Genomic DNA, 20,706 nt, shown 5'->3' on the forward strand with positions numbered 1-20,706 from the left:
AATTATGAGAAGAATAACTCAATGAAACATTTCATACCTATAGATATGCCTAAGTTACAGTCTGTTTGTCCAACATAGACAAATTGAGGACAAGAATAGTTTCAATGAGATCTTACTATTTGAATCAGAAAAGCATACTGTCAATGCAGAGTAGCATTTTCAACAAATGGTGCTGGCATAACTGGATATCAACATGTAGAAGGCTGCAAATAGATCCATATCTATCACTGTGCACAAAACTTAAGTCTAAGTGGATCAAGGACCTCAACATAAATCCAGCTACTCTGAACCTGCCAGAAGAGAAAGTAGGAAGTAGTCTTGAACGCATTGGCATAGGAGACCACTTCCTAAATAGAACACCAGTAGCACAGACACTGAGAGAAACAATCAATCAATGGGACCTTTTGAAACTGAGAAGCTTTTGTAGAGCAAAGGATATGGTCAACAAGGCAAAGCGACAGCCTACAGAATGGGAAAAGATCTTCACCAACCCCACATCTGACAGGACTGATATCCAGAATCTATAAGGAACTCAAGAAATTAGACATCAAAATGCCCAACAGTCCAATTAAGAAATGGGCTATAGAACTAAACAGAGAATTCTCAACAGAGGAAACTCAAATGGCCGAAAGACATTTAAGGAATTGCTCATCATCCCTAATCATCAGGGAAATGCAAATCAAAACAACTCTGAGATATCACCTTACGCCTGTCAGAATGGCTTAGATCAAAAACACTGAAGACACCTTATGCTGGAGAGGATGTGGAGCTAGGGGAACTCTCCTCCACTGCTGGTGGGAATGCAAGCTTGTACAACCACTTTGGAAATCAATATGGCACTTTCTTAGAAAATTGGGAATCCATCTCCCCCAAGATCCAGCTATACCACGCTTGGGCATATACCCAAGGAATGCTCAACCACACCACAAGAGCACTTGTTCAGCTATGTTCATATCAGCATTGTTTGTAATAGCCAGAACCTGGAAACAACCTAGATGCCCTTCAACTGAAGAATGGATAAACAAAATGTGGTACATATACACAATGGAATACTACTCAGCAGAGAAAAACAATGACATCATGAGGTTTGCAGACAAATGGATGGATCTAGAAAAAATCATCCTGAGTGAGGTAACCCAGACTCAGAAAGACAAACATGGTATGTACTCACTCATAGGAGGATACTAGATGTGGAACAAGGATGACTGGACTGCTACTCACATCACCAGGGAGGCTACCTGGAAAACAGGACCCCAAGAAAGACACGGGGATCGCCCAATGACAGAGGAATGGAATGAGATCTACATGAACAGCCTGGACATGAGTGGGGGTAGTGAAGGGCGAGGGTCGAGGGAAAGAGAGCTTGGAGGAGTGGGAGATCCCAGCTGGATCAACAACAGAGAGGGAGAACAAGGAATAGGAGACCATGGTAAATGAAGACCACATGAGAATAGGAAGAAGCAAAGTGCTAGAGAGGCCCACAGAAATCCACAAAGATACCCACACAACAGACTGCTGGCAATGGTCGAGAGACAGCCCAAACTGACCTATTCTGGTGATGGGATGGCCAAACACCCTAATTGTCGTGCTAGAACCCCATCCAACGACTGAGGGATCTGGATGCAGAGATCCATGGCTAGGCTCCGGGGAGAGCTCTGGGAGTCCAATTGGGAGAATGAGGAGGGTTTATATGAGCAAGAATTGTTGAGACCAAGGTTGGATAAAGCACAGGGACAAATAGCCAAACGAATGGAAACACATGAACTATGAACCAATGGCTGAGGTGTCACCAACTTGATCAGGCCCTCTGAATGGATGAGACAGTTGATTGGCTTGATCTGTTTGGGAGGCATCCAGGCAGTGGGACCGGGTCCTGTGCTCATTGCATGAGTTGGCTGTTTGAAACCTGGGGCCTATGCAAGGTCGCTTGGCTCGGCCTGGGAGGAGGGGACTGGACCTGCCTGGACTGAGTCTACCAGGTTGATCTCAGTCCGCAGGGGAGGCTTTGCCCTGGAGGAGGTGGGAATGGGGGTTGGGCTGGGAGGAAGGTGAGGGGGGCGGGAGTGAGGAGAACAAGGGAATCCGTGGCTGATATGTAGAACTGAATTGTATTGCAAAATAAAAAAAATAAAATAAAATAAAATAAATAAATAAATAAAGTGTGTGTGTGTGTGTGCATATGTGCGTGTGTGTGTGTGTGCGTGTGTGTGTGTGTGTGTGTGTGTGTGTGTGTGTGTGTGTGTGCATGTGAATGTCACATGAGTCTGGGTGCCTACAGAGACCAGAACAAAGCATTGTTCTGAAGTAGAAATCACAAGAGCATATGGATGCTGGAAACTGAATATAGGTCCCCTGTAAGTACAAGAAGCACTCCTATCTAGTGAGACAGCTCTCCAAATCTTTGTCCATGAATTTTTATTTTAAAGTATATTATGGATTTTCATATTACAAAAATTAAATTGGATATAGAAAATATCATGGAGTATATTAAAAGCCTATAATTAGAAATATCTCAAATAATTTTTTGTTGAATTGTAGATGACTTATGCAAATCTTACCCATCAAGATATACAGTAATAATATTAACACCTACTGCCCTTGCCCTGTATAGTATGTACAAAGTGACTTTGTTCTTAGAATAAAGTTATGATAAAATAGCAACAGTTTACTGCAGTCTCCAGACTATAATACCTTAGTGTAGTAATCTCATAACATTATCACTAGTAACTTCTGTACATCCAACTACAAGCCAGTGCTCACAGCAAATGCCTTTGTGACAACATGATAAGCATATCACTTTGCTTCTGGATTTATTCTCCTGATAAAGGTAATTCTTTATGTGGTCATGAGAAAACTGTTAGAGAATCCTATATCGAAGGATTTTCATTAAAATAGCTATATGAGTATTTCATGTGCATGTATGTATGTTCGTCTGGGCACCAGATTCCCTAGAACTGGAGTCACAGACAGTTGTGAGCCACTATGGAGGTGCTAGGAACTGAACCCAGGTCCTCTGAGAGAGCAGCTAGTGCTCTTAACCTCTGAGCCATCTCTCCCTCTCATTAAAATATCTAATTTGCACTTCTTCGAACTTCCAAGTTTTTCTAATAAGGAAACTGAGAAATTATTACAGCCATAAGGAGATAGCGTGACTGGATGTATTATGAAAATTTAGAACAGAAAAAAGAGATAGGTAGAAAACATGGAGATATAAACAACATATGGACATTTGACAATGAGTATATTAATATCATCTCAGTAAATAAGATAGGGAGAAATAAATAAGAGGAAAATATAAGCATGGTATTTGAGGGACTACTGACAAATTTACAGTCTTTAGTTAATCTGAAACTACTGTTTAAAATATTTATTTTATTGTACTATTTAGCAATATTAATTGTAACAAAACATTGATTTTTACTGTGACATTTCCAGACATGCATAAATCATGCAGGGGATGCTCAATTTTAATAAACTTAGAATTATAGTGTCCAGTTAAATTCTATGAATATATAATTGTCACATGTAATATGACTATATTTTGGTATTCCATTTTAAAAATCTCAGTATGTTTGGAATTTAATATTTGTCAACATAGACACTACTCACCATTGGTAAATGCACAACTACATTTTTAAATCACGCTATGTGTCAGCCGTAGATTCATCCATTCTTTTGGCTGTTCTGCTTTCTTCGCCCATAACTGGATGAGGCATTTCTGTCTCCTATCCTCCTACTCTTATGGATCTAATTGTAAACACATTAGTCATAATACGCTGACTAATAATGTGGTATAGACATCTGTGTGGTAACTCTCTTACCAGGCAATTAAAAATGGTTCTTAATGCTTTTTGCCCCTTTACTAAAATTTCTAGAAAGCCAACTAAGATTCTTTTCCACAGAATCCTTTATTATTTTTCCAAGAATGCACAACCACATTTGCCTTCCAAGCCTAGGTCTACTGAGATTTTACTTTCAGCTAATTTAGATGTCTGTTGCTTGCTCTACTGGACAGACGTATCAACTTACTAAATAAAATGAAAATCTGTCTTCAGCTCTATCTTTAGAAAGAATAATTTGTGTAGATAGCATTTTTTTTACCACAACTATTTTCAACAGTTTTACTGTAAAGAAATATCATTTGGTATTAGATGTTATCTTAAACTTAACTACATGGTATTTGTATATTTACACTCTGACCTAGCCAACTACTGATGCCTAGTGCAGTCATAGGTCTTCAAGGATACCTTCTACTGCCATACTTAACCACCATAATCCCTAATAAATATTCTAAATATTTGTCTTTGTATCCTCAGATAAGTGTAGTTCTTACCTGTCACAAAGGAAATTTCTTTGTGCAACAGAGAGAAACCATTATAGAAAACCATTACCAATTAGAATACAGAACTCTGGAGTCCAGTCACGACCGATTTATCTGAAGGACAACTTCTGCACCTAAGGCTCAAGAATCATTGCAGAAGATGGGATGGAAAAATTATAAGGCTCAGAGGATCAGGAGTTTTCTGTAAGATTGTGTCTCCTAGAAATTTCAGAAGCTACACTCAAGAAGCCTGGGTATGACTGAATATGACTGCCTAAACATGATACAAACGAGGAGATACCGATAGATACATTAATGTGGAGGGAGGAAAAATTTGGGAGGCCTATACCAAAGGCAAAGAACTACAGGCACCCAAGTCTGATGAGAACCGGCAGAATCAGTCTTACCCAAGGAAAAGCTCAACAATTGATTAGCTAATATCAAAATGGTCAGCCCTAAAAACCTACATACAAGGGACATTATAAGGACTGAGCAGATTGTAATTATCTGCACATATATATGTATATGTAATGACATGTATATATAATGACAATTAAAGAAAAGTAGGCCATGGTTCCAACATAGAGGATATTTGGGTAACTTTGTGGGGAGCCAAGTCAGGGAAAGTGATGTAATTATATTATAAACTTGAAAAACAAAATATATTTTAGAAAGTTGAAATATAATAAAATATACTCATGCAATGAGCACAGGACCCGGTCCCACTGCCTGGATGCCTCCCAAACAGATCAAGCCAATCAACTGTCTCACCCATTCAGAGGGCCTGATCCAGTTGGGGACCCCTCAGCCATTGGTTCATAGTTCATGTGTTTCCATTCGTTTGGCTGTTTGTCCCTGTGCTTTATCCAACAGTTGACTGTTTGAAACCTGGGGCCTATGCAGGGTCGCTTGGCTCGGCCTGGGAGGAGGGGACTGGACCTGCCTGGACTGAGTCTACCAGGTTGATCTCAGTCCGCGGGGGAGGCTTTGCCCCGGAGGAGGTGGGAACGGGGGGGGGGGGGGGGGGGGGGGGGGGGGGGGGTGTGGGCTGGAGGAAAGTGAGGGGGGCGGGAGGGGCGAGAACAAGGGAATCCGTGGCTGATATGTAGAACTGAATTGTATTGCAAAATAAAAAAATAAAAAAAATAAAATATACTAGCAAGTGACGTCCTGAAATGTGAAATGACGCTTTACTCTGTCCCTGCTCACTGGAGCCTCAGTAAAGGAGGATATATACTTGGGATTTGATCAAAATTAAAAAGAAAACTTGTCATTAGATTATTGAATTTACCACTGTGTGTATCTACATCCACTGGTGGATATTTAGAAATTTCTGATATGATAAATGAGAAGATCACGGGAAAAAGCAGAAAAACTATCTCATAGGTGGTAGAGTATCCTTAAGTTTATATGGCACAAAATATTGCACTGTCATTTTAGCTACTCAATTTTTTTAAAAAAAATTTACAGTATACATGAATTCTTTTCACAAATATTACTCTTTTAACTACTATACTAAGGTATTAATTAATATTTAATATTCTGTTTAGAAGTATTCTGTTACTATACAATGAGTATATTTATTTTACTTTGGAAGCTAGCCAATTCATTAAGTAAGCTTTGGAATGTTATACCTAATCAAATTTTTCAGACTGTAATGTAAGACTTGCATTGCCTATATAAGCTCTTGGTAGTCCATAACAGAATGGACCAAATACTCAATGAAAAAGGGCCTGATTATTTATCAGGTATTAAGAATTTGAACCAGATGTAGTATCTCATTCCAGTAATTCCCAATACTCATACGACGGAGGCAAAAGGATCATACATTCTAGGGCAGTTTGAGGTATTTTCTGAGACATACACACAATTACCTCATTCTCAAGCAAATTAAAACATATAGTGTTTAAAGCTAGCAAAATCAGGACTTAAAATCAGGAATCATAAGCACAGGCACTGTGAAAATGAAGCACTCACTAAGCTGACTGGCTCTATATGAGAATAGTGAAAATTCCAACTCAACCACCTTAGTGATTCATCTATAATCTCAAATATCTTCACATGTGTTAGCCATCTGTCATCCTTTTTTTGAGCTTTATTGGCTTTCATTCTTAATCATTTCTTGTAAGATGTATAGAATGGAGTATGAAGAAGGTATATTGTATGTTAGCAGAGAGAAGTAACTGAAGAGTGAAAAGGCCTATAGTTGACATTTCTCCTCACTTTAATCTTTGGATAACTCTGCGTTTTCCTAAGATTCCCAAGGACAAACAACTAACATCTCAGGTCATACAGACAATAATGCACTCCATTCTTCAATCCCAACTTTGTTTTAAAAATGTCTTGTTATCAGAATGTGTGCATGTCTGTGGTTAGAAACAGAAACTCATAATTATGTATTTTAAATAAAGAAAGAAAGAAATAATAAATAAATGCATATGCATGTATCCATGAGCATGCTAATTCTCTACGAATATGGTGTTTTTTCTTTCTTTTACACCTCTTCTCTTCTGACTTCCCTTTATTATCCTCTTCTTTCTTTTCTTCTTCTTTACTTCCTAAAAGATCTTTCAACATTGTTCAGGCTGCTCACAGACTCTTGTGCTGAAGCAAAACTCTTTCTTTATCTTTTGCCAGAACCTGTAGCCAGGATTACATGTACATAACACCTTGCTTGATTTTGAGACCTAATAATTAGTTATATTTCCATATAAAACTTTAATCATGATTTTTGAATTCATAATAGTAGAAAACATTCAAACTCAACAGTATCCCTTGGCTAGCATTTTGAAGCACATGGAGTATAGTCTAACAGTAATGTTCTCCTTGGAACCAATGATATGACTTTGCTAATAATAGTGGAGATACAGAATATATGCAATAAAGGAAGTTCAACCTTGGAATAATGTGGCATTATACATTTTTAGACAGCATAAGTTCTGACTAGATATATGACTCCATCTGCATTACTTGATCCTCGTTTTGATGTTTTCCATCAGCATCTCAGTGCTTTACAAAATAGATTGAGAAGATAAATATGAAAAGAATGTGTGCTGTACAAAAATATATTTAGATTCATTGGAGACCTAGGAAATGTCTCTCAGATGCAAAATATCACAATTACTTAGGTAGTTAAAATCTCCAAAAATAGACACTGATATATTATACTGCTGAGAATGAGGCAATGAGTTTTTATGAGCCAGAATCCCTCAAGAGCATTTTAATTTTCGTTTTATTGGTTCCTTTGATGCTGGATTTTGTTTTGTTTGCTCTTCTACTGTGGCCTTTAGAATGAGTGTCACTATCTATACTCACATGAAAGAGCTGAGACTTAAGATTACATAAACTTATAAAAAGCATGCTTATATGAGAATATGACATAGTGTTCAAATATGCTTGTAAAAATTTATAATTTATCAACCATTTGAATTATTCAATTACTATTGTCAACACAAAATGCTAGTCACTCTTTTGCCTAGCAATATGACTTAAAATGTTAAAATAAGTTACTGAAGTTCCTCAACATGAACTTCAATGGTAAAGAACGAATGTTAAGGACAGTCTGTTTCTGTTATTGAGATTCCAGAAAGGGCTAGGGAGATGGATCAGTCAGTATAGTGCCTGCTGTACAAACATGTAGACTTGAATTTGCATCTCAGAACCCATTTAAGAACCTAGAGCATGCTTCTTATCCAAACACTAGGAAGGGCAGGAGGAGAATACTTGGGCCTTGATGACTGGACAGTCTTCCTTAGTCCAAGAACTCCAGGTTTGGTGAGAAATCTTGTCTCAAAAATAAGGTGGGCAACAAGTAAGTTGCCTTAGTATGCTTGTCGGTGTACATGGGCGACATGTGCTCTTGTAACCATATACAGACCTGTACCACATAAACATACACATGAGAGAGCCAAGTGTGTGCTGGCCTAGGAACATGGGAGAGAAGCTGAATTCTATCTGGAAAAACAAAGTATTTTCACAAGAGAAGCACCATCTTGTAGATGATGTTAACACCATCTGAACAGAAGCTAGGGGTAGTTAAGTGTTGTACCTGACAAGAAGCAATATGTAGTCCGGTGTGGTTGACAAATAATCAATGAATGATGACAATGGAAACTGAGGCTGTTTTAACAGTTTGCTTCCTAGTCCTGTACTTAGGGAATTGTGTGAGCGTGGTGAAGGCAGCCATAGTAAAGGGAGGGGACAAGTATAACAAGAAAGGTGTGAAAAGAGGAGTAAGGGGGAAATTACCTGAAGAGTGTAAAGAAAAATGCTGCTTTGACTAGATGGAAAAAGAAAACTGCCTAAATGATCATCGTTTTGTTCCTGGATCTTCCTCTTGGGGATACTGAGAAGAGGATATATTCTAATTTGTCAGTAAAGAACTCAGGTTGAAAGCGTTTGTATCCACTGTGTTCTCCATTCAGTTTTTAAGGGGTTTCATCCTACAGACAGCTTCGTCTTTGATATCATACCATATGGCTGTTGTCTACTCAACAGGAAACGATCTTGTAATGTTTCAACTCATGATTTTGTAGGCGAATACATCTGATTTTCTCATTTTCGTGTTGTGATCTCAGCCACGAGCTTCTACTGCAAAACTTCGTGGAGGAGTTAATGGTTTGAATCAAGTATGTCACGTTTATCCCTAAATTACCACGAAGGACAGACAAGTTGTTTCAATGTAAATTTTTCTACCACAATAACAAAATGCTGAGACAATCAGGATTGTTAATCAAGATAACCAAGTGATAGTCTTTATGTAACTGCTGGTTTGATTGACTAACATATGTAGAGGTTCTGTTCCAAGATGGCGTGAGCCCACTGTTTCTGCCTCTGGGAGGCAGGCCATGTAGCAGTGGTAGGAAGCATAAAGTGAAAGAAAACATCTTCATGATCCAGATTACAAACAAAAAATGGAAGGAAGGAGCCAGGTTTCTGTGATACCTTGACGGTATGCCTCTGATAGCTTAAGGACTTCTGACAACGGTGAATCTCCTAACGTACACAACAACACTTAGCTGCATGTACAAGTCTTAGCACAGGGGACTATGGACATTATTCAACAATCAAAATATAGTCTCCATAAACTCAAGAATCCAAAATTATAAGAAAGGTGTAAAAATTAGAGGTTAAGGAGAATATCTTTTTTTTTGTAATTGTTTTTGTTTTTTGTCTTTGTTTGTTTTTTTGAAACAGGGTTTCTCTGTGTAGTTTTGGTGCCAGTCCTAGATCTCACTCTGTAGACCAGGCTGACCTCAAACTCACAGATATCAGTCTGGCTCTGCCTCTGGAGTACTGGGATTAAAGGCATGTGCCACCACCACCTGTTTTAAGGAGAATATATTATTTGCATAGCTGGTATTGATAAATTTGTAAAAGAAGAAAGTTGTTATAACCCCTTTCCTTTATCTATTAAAACTTGCTCTGAATAATGCATGGATAAATAATATATTTGGTTTGAACTTATTTATTTGTTATTTACTTCATGATATTTATGAATCCTGAAGAAAAACACAGTGATCAATGAATGGTAAACCATACTATAATAACAGAGGTAAATGAGATTAACTCTTTAAAAGCTATATAAAGTTCCATGAGAACTATAGGACACAGGATTATTAAATGTTGGGAATTCTACATGGCATGTAGACTTCTTTCACTAGTTTTATGTACTAAATGTAGTATTTACAAACATGTGGAAATTGTGCAATGCTAGCCAAATGGCATGTATTACATTGTAAATTCCTCAGGAGTATGAAAGATTCTGAAAAAGGAAAACCTGTCTTTGAATCTGTATTTTTTGTTTCTTTTGGATAGTTTGTTTGTTTTTTTTTTTTTTTTTTTTTTTTGGTGCTGGGACACATGCTAGTGACATGCACTACTACTGAAGAATGTCTATTGTTTTGTTGCTTTTTAAGTGATTCAGTTTTATCTTAGGTTTATGCTTTTAAATGTGTCATGTAATTAATCTCAAAGTATGAGTAAACGCTATTACTCTTAGTTTAGTACAGAAAGAACACTTGTAATGTGAGTCACTCATTTTTTTTCCAAGACAGGGTTACTTAAATGTAAAAAATTTTGAAAGTAAAATAGTGAATTTATCTAAAATTTCTTCAAAAAGGCTTGTGTCATTATATTACATAGGCAATATTGTAATGATATCCCATTAGTTTTTTTTTGACTGTTTATTATTGAGATTTTATTTTAATTACATTTTTCTTTCCCTTTCCTCCCTCCAAAATCCTCCATAAATCCCTCCTCACTCTCCTTTAAATGCATAGCTTCTTCTTTGTTAATTTTTATCATAGGCATATATGTATTTGACATATATTTATAAAACACTATAACCTGTTGAGTCCTTTAGGTTACTTGTATATATGGTGTTAGGGCTGATTGTTTGGCAATGGACAGCCAATTGATGGTTCTCTTTCCTGAGGAGGACAAGCTCTCACATGCCTAGCTTTCTGCAGTTTCCTGTAATTCTTTTGTAGGGCTGAAGCCTCATGGGCTTCTCCTCAACTAGTTTGGTATGTTTTTTGGTGCCCTCTTTGTTCAGCTCAGGTTTGGGCATACATGATGGTGAAACTTTACAAATATAGTTCCTTGTGTTGCCAGGAGACACAATCTCACAGCACAGTCCCTGAAACTCTGGCTTTTACAATCTTTCTACCCCCACTACAACAGTGTTATTTGAATGTTAGGCGTGGGAGTGTTCTGTAGATGCATGCATTAGGGCTAGACCCCACAACTCTTCCTTTTAATTGATTGAAGTTTATGGACTGTTCTCTGTTGCAAAAATTTGATTCCTTGATGGGAGGTGGAAGACCTCAGCTATCGGTGGGTTTCAAAACAAATATTTATGGATTGTCACTAGGGATTATTCTGGTTTAGTAAATTACTGGTTGTACATTCTACTCCAATAACCATGGTTTTACCAGCATTGAGTAGTTACCTAGCTATGTTTCTAGTGAAAGGCATGGTATCCTTCTTGTTGAAAATGTCTTAAGTTTACTGCCAAGTTATATGTTCCACTACTACATCCTGTTAATATCTGAAGGTAGTTAATAGTATTATTCTTTTGGATTATTTAACATAGTCCTCCTATTTTTTTACCCTCTTTTCTCTTTTATTTTTTTCTTTTGTATTTCTCTCCCTCCCCCTCATGAATTAAACATCCTGTTTTTAAAAAGTGTCCTACTCAGATCACATGTTCTTTGCTGTTCTCTTTTCTTGCTCCCATCCCATTATTCGGGCAGTGATCCATTTTTACTTTCTTTATTTAATTTCTGTAAATTCTGTTTTGTAAATCAAAGTTCACTGATTCACAGCCTTGTGTACATCTGCAAGTGTTGTCTGTGAATAATTTCCTAATGTACATAAAATTTCTAACAGAGATTATGTGATCTAGGAAGCTGAAAATTTGTATTATCAGCTCCTTTAAAAAAAATCTTTACTTCATACCATGACTTTGGACCTGTTAGAGGTTGTGCAGAATTCAAATCATTCTCCTCTATCAATTTCACTAAGACAAAACTATCTAATTTCCTCTCATGAAATATACATATTTCTCCCTGGTTCTCTTAGTAGTCTTTGACTACTGATTATATTAGAAAGCAGGCATTATTTTGCTTGAACTATTTAAAAAACAAAACAAAAAAAATCTCCGTTAGCAAGTTTTCTTATTGAACAGAAAGTAAATAAGTCAAAGTGGAAATCAGTAGATTATGCTGTTTAAAGCTTTTAAAGGATAATCTAAATGAAAGGGATTTGATGTCCTTCCTAACTAATTTTATACTTGGAAATAAAAAAGTTTAATTTGATGTTCATTGCTTCAGAACCAAGCTAAGTGCCACTGTACTTAAAAAGGAAAGACTTTCAGAAATTTTGTTAATGATGTTCAAATGAATGTGTAAGTTTATGATGTTAATCAAAATAACTTCCAGTAATGCCTAGGCATGTTATTGCACTCAGAGACAGAAAGAGCTCTTATCAAGGGAAGTTTCAATTTTTGACAACTTACTCTAGGTAAAAGGATGCCCTTAATGGTCCATTTATTCAAACAGAGGCGTTACATGCTGAACTGCCATGTACTAATGAAGTGTCTGGTAAAATCAAAACAATGTGAGTTTGAGTGTAAGCTGAGGCATTTTTCCTGAGGCTTAGATTGTCTGGATAACACAGTGTGTGGTTGTTGATGTCCATAACTTAAAGATTTTGGTTCTTTTTGTAGCAGAGATTATAAAAGAACAGTTTTTTCCCATATGTAATAGGGTCGTTATGTAGTTTGGACAGAAATACCAGCTAATGCTTAGGATAAGAGAAAAAAAATATATCAGTTGCTATGTTCTGTTTGATACTCATAGGTGTCCCTCTCTAGTTACCCTGATGTCTCCTTTAAACTTTCTTCCAGCTTTTCACTATATCAATATAGAAACCTCTGATTTCATGACAGATTTTGAGGGATAAGAATGTCATCAGAACAATGTTAATGTGGACATACATGTTTATTTTGTTCCATTTACTTGTGATATGTTCTATGAAGTAGATGGTTACATTGAAGGATACTCAAAAATACCTGTAGATTTGTATCCGTAAGATTCTATAGGCTGTGGATAGTTGCAGACATCTTTAAACTCAGCACTTGGGAGGCAGAGGCAGAGATATTGCTATGATTTCAAGACCAGCCTAGTCTATATAGAATAGAACAAGGGCTGCCTAGTGAGACACTGTCTCAGAAACAAAAACAACCTTGGAATACTCAGTTATAAATGGCATGTGTTTATCAAAATCCCTCCTCCCTACAGTGCTCAGGGAACTTTGCAGAATAGTAGGCAGAAAGACTGTAAGATACAACCAGTGGGGATGGAAGACATCAAGGAAACAAGGCTTACTAAACATGGCAGGATTGAAGCATATACACACCCCTAGAGACTGGCATTATGCACAAGGCCTACACAGGTCTAAACCAAAAGGCATATCCATGATGGGAGAGGAAATACACACAAAGCCCCATCCTTAACCCAGAAGCCATCTCCAATGGATAACTTCTTACAAAAGAAAACTTGCTTTTCTCCAAGGGAGTCTAGCTGGGTATACAAACCACATTTAAGTATAGACCCCACACTCAGCAGTAGATGACAACAAAAACAAGCTGAGGAATGCTTTTAAAGGTTTTTTTTTTTTTTTTTTTTTTTTGTCTCACAATGCTTTGTCTGAGCTGTTTTTTTTCTTTTCAGCCTTCCAGATCTTTTGCTTATATACTTTGGTTTCCAATTTTGTTTTTATGGATTTTTTTATGACTGTGAATATGTGTGACTAAGCACCTGCATGTGTTCCTTGTGCTTTTTCATTGACTGTTTGTTCTGTTTGTTGAGTTTACACTATTCTTGTTTGTTTGTTTTTATTATGATTTTAGATGTTTATTTGTATTATAATGAGAAATAGAAAGAAAGGGTGTGAACTTTTATGTGTGGGGAAGTGGGAGGGCCAGGGAGGAGTTGGGGAATGGGAAAAATAATCAGAACATGTGGCATAAAATAATCTATTTTTAATAAAATATATCCATATATATTGTGGGGTTATCCACCAGTGAACACTGCTTGGCTATGGGTTTAAGCCAATAGAACGTGTTTGGGGTCCCAGTGTAGCACTGAGGCTTTCTCGGGGTGAGCTTTTAAGCACAATCCATATTTTGGCTTGACATACTTCAGTCAACAAGGACAGTTAGCCAGAAATAGAACTACAAAAGCCAAAAAGCAAGGTGAGTATATTTAGAGACTTTCCCAGAACTATGGACTTTGATGGATTAGGTTTTTGTTTTCATTTTGGAAGGTGGTACTGTCTATGTGCTGAGCTTTATGGCCTGAATGATACTTACTTCAGTAAGTCAGTTATGCTAAGGTCTGGGGTCTGTTTTATATATATATATATATATATATATATATATATATATATATATATATATATATATATATATTTTTTTTTTTAAAAAAATACAATCAGAGCATTCAATTTATGATAACTGACACCAAATGGATTTTTAATATGACAAGAAAACTTTATATAATTTCTCAGGTCCTTACTTAACAGAGACAGTGGAGTGGATGGGGGGGAAGGTAGATGGGAGGTGTGGGGAGGAAATAGGAAGAAAGGAGAGAGGGGAAACTGTGGTCGACATACTAAATACACGGAAAAAATTTAGTTAATAAAAAATGTCGCTCACTTCATTGTTATAATTATTTAAAAACCAAAGTAAAACAGATCTACTGGGAGTCTAGCATATGGTACACACTGTCCATTGAGAATATTTTTGTGGCCTTGAAAACCAAGATGACCAGTTGCAACAGATGACTTCATCTCACAGTTTTTATCTTCTTGAAAAGGACAATAATAAACTGTGTTCTCACCAAAAATGATACCCAACACACGCAATAAACTCTATTATTGTCACCAAATTCCTCATTGATTCCTCCTAGGGAACATATTTTTCAAGCATTGAACCCTTTTGATACTCTGCTATCTGAGGAATTAGAACAATCTCAACAATATTAGCATTTACCCTTGCTACTATTCTGTCACGGTATTTCAACAGAGGATTTGATTGTTTTCTATCTGAGGCCCATTTCTCTGTATCCTGGGATTCAACATCCTCCTATAATATGTTATCATTGTTCAAGTATTTTCCATTGTCTGCAGATTCCTGGCAAATGCAAGCATTCTGTCATTATAATTAAATCGCAAGGCCAAAGAATGTAGGTTTTATGACTGTCACCATTAATCCAGCTTTGGGCCCCACTTACTGTGGCCAGCAGGAAAATGTTATTAGCTATGAAGTATTCCCACTTTTGTCCCCGTTCTTTTACTTTGTTTACAGGAATTTTAAAACACATGTGAATTATAGATGTTCTCTTCCCATATGTCAATTTTCAATTCTAAATTTTAATTTACTATTTTTTTCTGTAGACTCATCAACAAATAAGTTCTTTTGTTGAAACACAGATAAATTTTGTGTTTTCTTCCAGTAAATTTTAAGTAACGTGATGACTGACTCAGATACCTATGATCTTCAAAATGTCAGTACAGGACTAGTGAATTAACACAGGAGTCAAGTACTTGCCTATCATATCCTAAACACTGCATACTACACACACGCATACACATACACACACGGTAGAAGTATTAAGCATATACTAAGCTAATAGCTTAGGATGTATTAGACATAAAACTCTAATAATTATACATACCTTATCCAAATAAATCTGAACAATCAACAATGAATGAAGATGGAAGGCTACAAGGAACCGCATTATAAAACAAGTGTTTTATGGAAAGAAACAGGTTCTCTTAGGAGGTAATTTCTCTTCCCTTCCAAAAAGAAGAATATTAACAATGATCACATTTTCTCTGATACTAGAATATTTATCTTTATCCTTAGCTATTTAGAAATGCTATTCATTAAACACAGAAAAGAGCAAGTGAATTAATATCCTTGTTTCCGTGGTCACAGTCATAGATATCCCACAGAGAGAAAACACATTACATGAAAAAAAATACTTTATTCCTTTCTACCAAGACACATTTAATAACTCATCTTTTGAAGCACAAAGCAAACAAAAAAGCTTAGGAAATACGTCTTTTCAAATGTTGTTAAAAGTTAATTTGTCTGGTAATTACAACGTGTGCTAGCTCTTATCCCAGTAATTGCATACTTAAGATTTAAGATGCTATGCCATGCTACTGTTTAATTCTGTGCCTCTCTTTTCCTCTTGCTCTTGCCCCAGACTCCCACATCCTCTGGCATCTGTGTAGATTACAAAATTGCTAATGCCAGATGGTACTAAGATCGTTAAATTCAAGCCAATTTCGTATCTGTGTTGATAATAAAACAGAATGATCAAATTTATATTTTTTATTTCTGAATATCTTTACAAGAGAATAGAGTTGGATTTTAGAAACACATACATTATGTTATAAAATATAAATATATATACATACATATATAAAAATTATAGTGTTACTTTTTTCTTCTTAGATTCTAAATTTTACTGTACATAAAAGCAGGAATAAATAATAACCTATAATTTAAACTGAAGTAGCACTACAAAATGTCACTCTGTGCCATATAATTTATTAAGTAAACAATTTTGATAGTATTCCTTGAAGTGGAATCAAATTCAAAAAACATTGTTCCTTGTGAGGTAAAGTTAACAATGTGTTTGAACGTGTGAGACCATCTGTCACCCACAGTAAAGACCTAACAATGCATGAATTAACTTTTTTGTAAGAAATTCATCAGTTCTCACTTGGGTAGCTCTAATAAAATAAGCTATATTTTGCTGGCATATGGATAAAATGTGGCCTTTACTCATCAGAGCTCCTCAACTGTAAGCAGTGGATGGCAAAAGGGAAGTCTCAAATATGTCTTCTCTTTGACAAAGGAAAATCTACAATCTATTTCTCCTGTTAAGTTTTTTTGGATCACTATCCAAATGATACATTTTTGTCTTGTTTAAATCTATGTGCTGAGAGGGATATTGGGTAGAACAAGAATGAATAAGAAAAAAGCAACATTCTGAATGAATTAGAGAGTTGGGATAACTCTCTTCTAGAATCAATTTTTGAAAACAGCAAAGAAGAGAAGAAGAAAGATAAAATACACAGACACAGACACACACACACACACACACACACACACACACACATATATATATATATATATATATAAAAGAATTAAGTGCATCAATGCATCAATTCAGGTCAATAAACCTTCAAAAGGGTTGTCACAAACACACAGTGTAGAAAGGACCTTACCTTCAATAAATGGCCTTGTCAAAACTGCACACTTACATGGAGATGGCAACTGAGCTTTTATCTTTATATTTTACTGTTTATCATTAACAAAAATAAATCAAAATGTATTAATTACTTAAATATAAGAGTTAAAAGTGTAAAACTCATAGATGACATCACACTAGGAATCTTCTCAACATAGTAGGGATGCATAAAGCACATAAAAAAGGATGTGGGGTTGATGTGGCTAGGACATCCATGCCTCCACAGATCACCTAGGTTGATAAGGATGATATGGCTTGCTAGGTAAGTGTGCCCTGCCTCCTTCATCACCCCTGTACATCTCTCCCAAAGCTATAGTTTTACCCAATACCGAAAGGAGGACAGTTCTTCCATCAAAGGTACAGTTAAGTAGCTGTGTTCCCCTAACAAATCCTCCAAACAAACACGGGAAACAAAAAGCAAAATCAGACAAATGATACTATATTAGACTGCAAGAACCTTTACAGTAAAATAAACCATCAGCATAGAAGCAGGCAGATGGGACCTGAAAAAGAATTCCATGAAAAATTAATAGAGGACTCTTAAAAGTAAAATCACAAAGTATATCATACCTATCTCAGACAGAGTTGGAATTGAGAGAGGGATATTATTACTTTCATATTGCTACAAACAAAATATTCCAAACTGGGTGATTTACAATGAGCAGAAATGAATTATTTCACAGTTCTGGTGACTGTGCAGTCTAATGTCAAGATCCTTACAAGCTGGCATTTAATGGGGATGTTCTTGTTGTATCATTGTATGGCAAAATGCACTAAACAGTAGAAAAGCAAAAACAAAAAATGATGGGTTGGGCATTCAAACCTACTCCAGCTATAAGGGCATCCATGAAGGAAAGGCAAGGCTTAAATGGGATTATCTCACAATGCAATCCAAATTACAGAGAAATTCCTCCAGAGTGGCAAAAGAGGAAATTTCAAATTGTACTGTCTGCACACACATATATAAAAATTACTTGCTGCGTAAGATACGTTCTGTGATATACTACATCATGGATAAAGATGGAAGATATGCTATGTAGGAAAAGCCAATCACAGGAAAACAATGATTCTACTGAGAAGAGGCATCAGAGATACAATATGATCCCAGGGAAGTAGAAGTTGAACTCTAGTTGCTGGGGAATGAGAGATAGGGAACTTTGCCCTGAGTATAGAGTTCCAGTAATGCAAGCAGTGTATCTAGATGTTCATTCTACAGCACACTATACACTGAAATTGTGCTATTGGAATATGTCACAGTACTTATTTTTTCATGATAAATGATTATTTGTTATGATAATATAAAATAAATCATCAGTAATTATTGTATAGTTGAGATTTTATATGTACTGATATACAATATATGTAAGTTGAACAGCTACAGAAATGTCTCATTTTTCCACATATTTGATTTGGAATATGATACTATGCAAATTAACAAGCTCAAACAAGACACAGAATATGAGGTTGAGAGTCATTAGATATTCCAAATTCCTTTTTTAACAACCTGAATATCACTGTACTTCAAAGTCTGGATAAACAGACAAGGATCAATTGCTATATTTCAGAGTGTTCCTCTAATATTTTGTTGTCATAAAACCTGTTAAGGATGAATTATGAAATTAGAGAACAGAGAATATTTGAATATTCTTCTCTAGTCTAACGAAGCACTGGCCAACTTGAGCAACTTGCCTCTGGTTTGTGTCTTATGGGCTCAGTAACAAGAGATGTTTTACTTTGTGCATAACACTGGAAACCTCCACTGCTTAGATAATTCTTTTTAACAGTTTCATGTTAGTCAATGTTGTCTAGAGGAACAAAACTGATAAATGAATATATATTAAAGGGGATTTATTAGAATGGCTTACATGATAAGGTCTAGGTCATACAACAATGGCTGTTGCAATGTGGAAAGTTCAAGAATCAGTTCCTATCTTGTTCATAAGGAATACCTGGAGACTCTTGGTCCTCAGTCCACATTGGAAGCAGGAAGACACTAGGCTGTGATATTAGTGAAGAAATACTGCAACAGCCAAAGCAGTAGCAGCATCATTAACAACAGCGAAGTTAGATGAACTCACAAACAGGATAGACCAACTCCCCAAGTGACTTGAAGACAAGAAGACACAAAGCAACAAACTTTTTTCCTGGACTTCCTTCTATCTCTGCTGACAATCAAAAGTGCCTTTCATATTTACTATGCGAATTCTGTCTTCAGTCCATCTAGATGGTCTCATTGGGCAATTTTAATTTAGACAACCTCTTACAGATCTGCCATAATTGATTTCAATTCTCTTAATTGATGTCAGATCCAGTTTCTTAATTAATTTCAGAGCAAATCTCTAAATGGATTCCATATCTAATCAAGTTTTCAACTGAGAGTAAACATTTCCCACAGTAAACAAGTTCAGAATCTCAGCGCTGATAAGATGCAGGTGAAGACAGGGAAACTGGAAAACCTTCAAGCTGCCTTCAGAGGAACATTCCAGTGCTTTCAGAACCTGGGCAGCAAAAGCAAGAGGACTTATTTCAAGGTCAATTCCAGTCTAGGCCACACAGTTAGTTCCAGGCCAGCACTGGCTGCCTAGTGAAACTTTTCTCCATATTAAACAAATAAAATGCCAAACAAAACATAAGTATTCAAGTTGACTAACACAGTGAAAGAAGGCCCCCACCACGCAGACACATATATACAATCTTGTGGGTGTATTGTCTCATGTGCACATCAATATTCATTCCCATACATTTCCAGAGCATTTATGCTCCATTTTAATGTTTTTTTAAATATTCACTACCATGTTGAAGTGATTTTTATATTTTATTTCAATCTTACTTTGAACCATCATCAGATTTTTTGTATTATGGAAACATTTAGAAGTCAATAAAGGAGAGCATAGGCAGTTTTTTTGTTTGTTTGGCTTGCCCAAATTCAGTCTCACTTTGTAGAATTATGTGTTACCACAGACAGACTGGAGCTGGAGAGTAATGAGAAAAAAGCATTTTGTACTTGAAAAGATGATAGCAAATATTAAACACACAGTTACCAATACTAAAGAAGATCTTGAAGGAAGCGTAATTTATAAATATGCATGAACTATTGGAACATAGTGAAATCTGTTTCTTATCTCAAGACAACATACTAGTAGTTTTCTGCATCAATGTCTCTCAAAATGTGATCTAAAATACCCCTGCACCAGAATCAATACTCTGACTCCTATGAATGTCTTAAGACTACAGAATCATGACAATGGTAGATGGTGCTTAGGAATTTGTATATAAGAATTCCCCTAGCCAGGTGGCAGTGGCAACATGCCTTTAATACCAGCACTCGGGAGGCAGAGCCAGGTGGATCTCTGTGAATTCGAGGTCAGCCTGGTCTATAGAGCGAGATCTAGGACAGGCACCAAAACTTCAAAGAAACCCTGTCTCAAAAAGCCAAAAAAAAAAAGAACAATTATTTATGTTATTCATATCTACATTTTTTTTCTGTGTATCAGTGTTTTGCCTACATGAATGTATTCATGATGTATGTCTACCTGTAGTTTGTGAAAGCCA

This window comes from Peromyscus californicus, unplaced genomic scaffold, assembly GCF_007827085.1.
Source record: "Peromyscus californicus insignis strain IS unplaced genomic scaffold, ASM782708v3 Scaffold_19__1_contigs__length_69161282, whole genome shotgun sequence".
Taxonomy (NCBI): domain Eukaryota; kingdom Metazoa; phylum Chordata; class Mammalia; order Rodentia; family Cricetidae; genus Peromyscus; species Peromyscus californicus.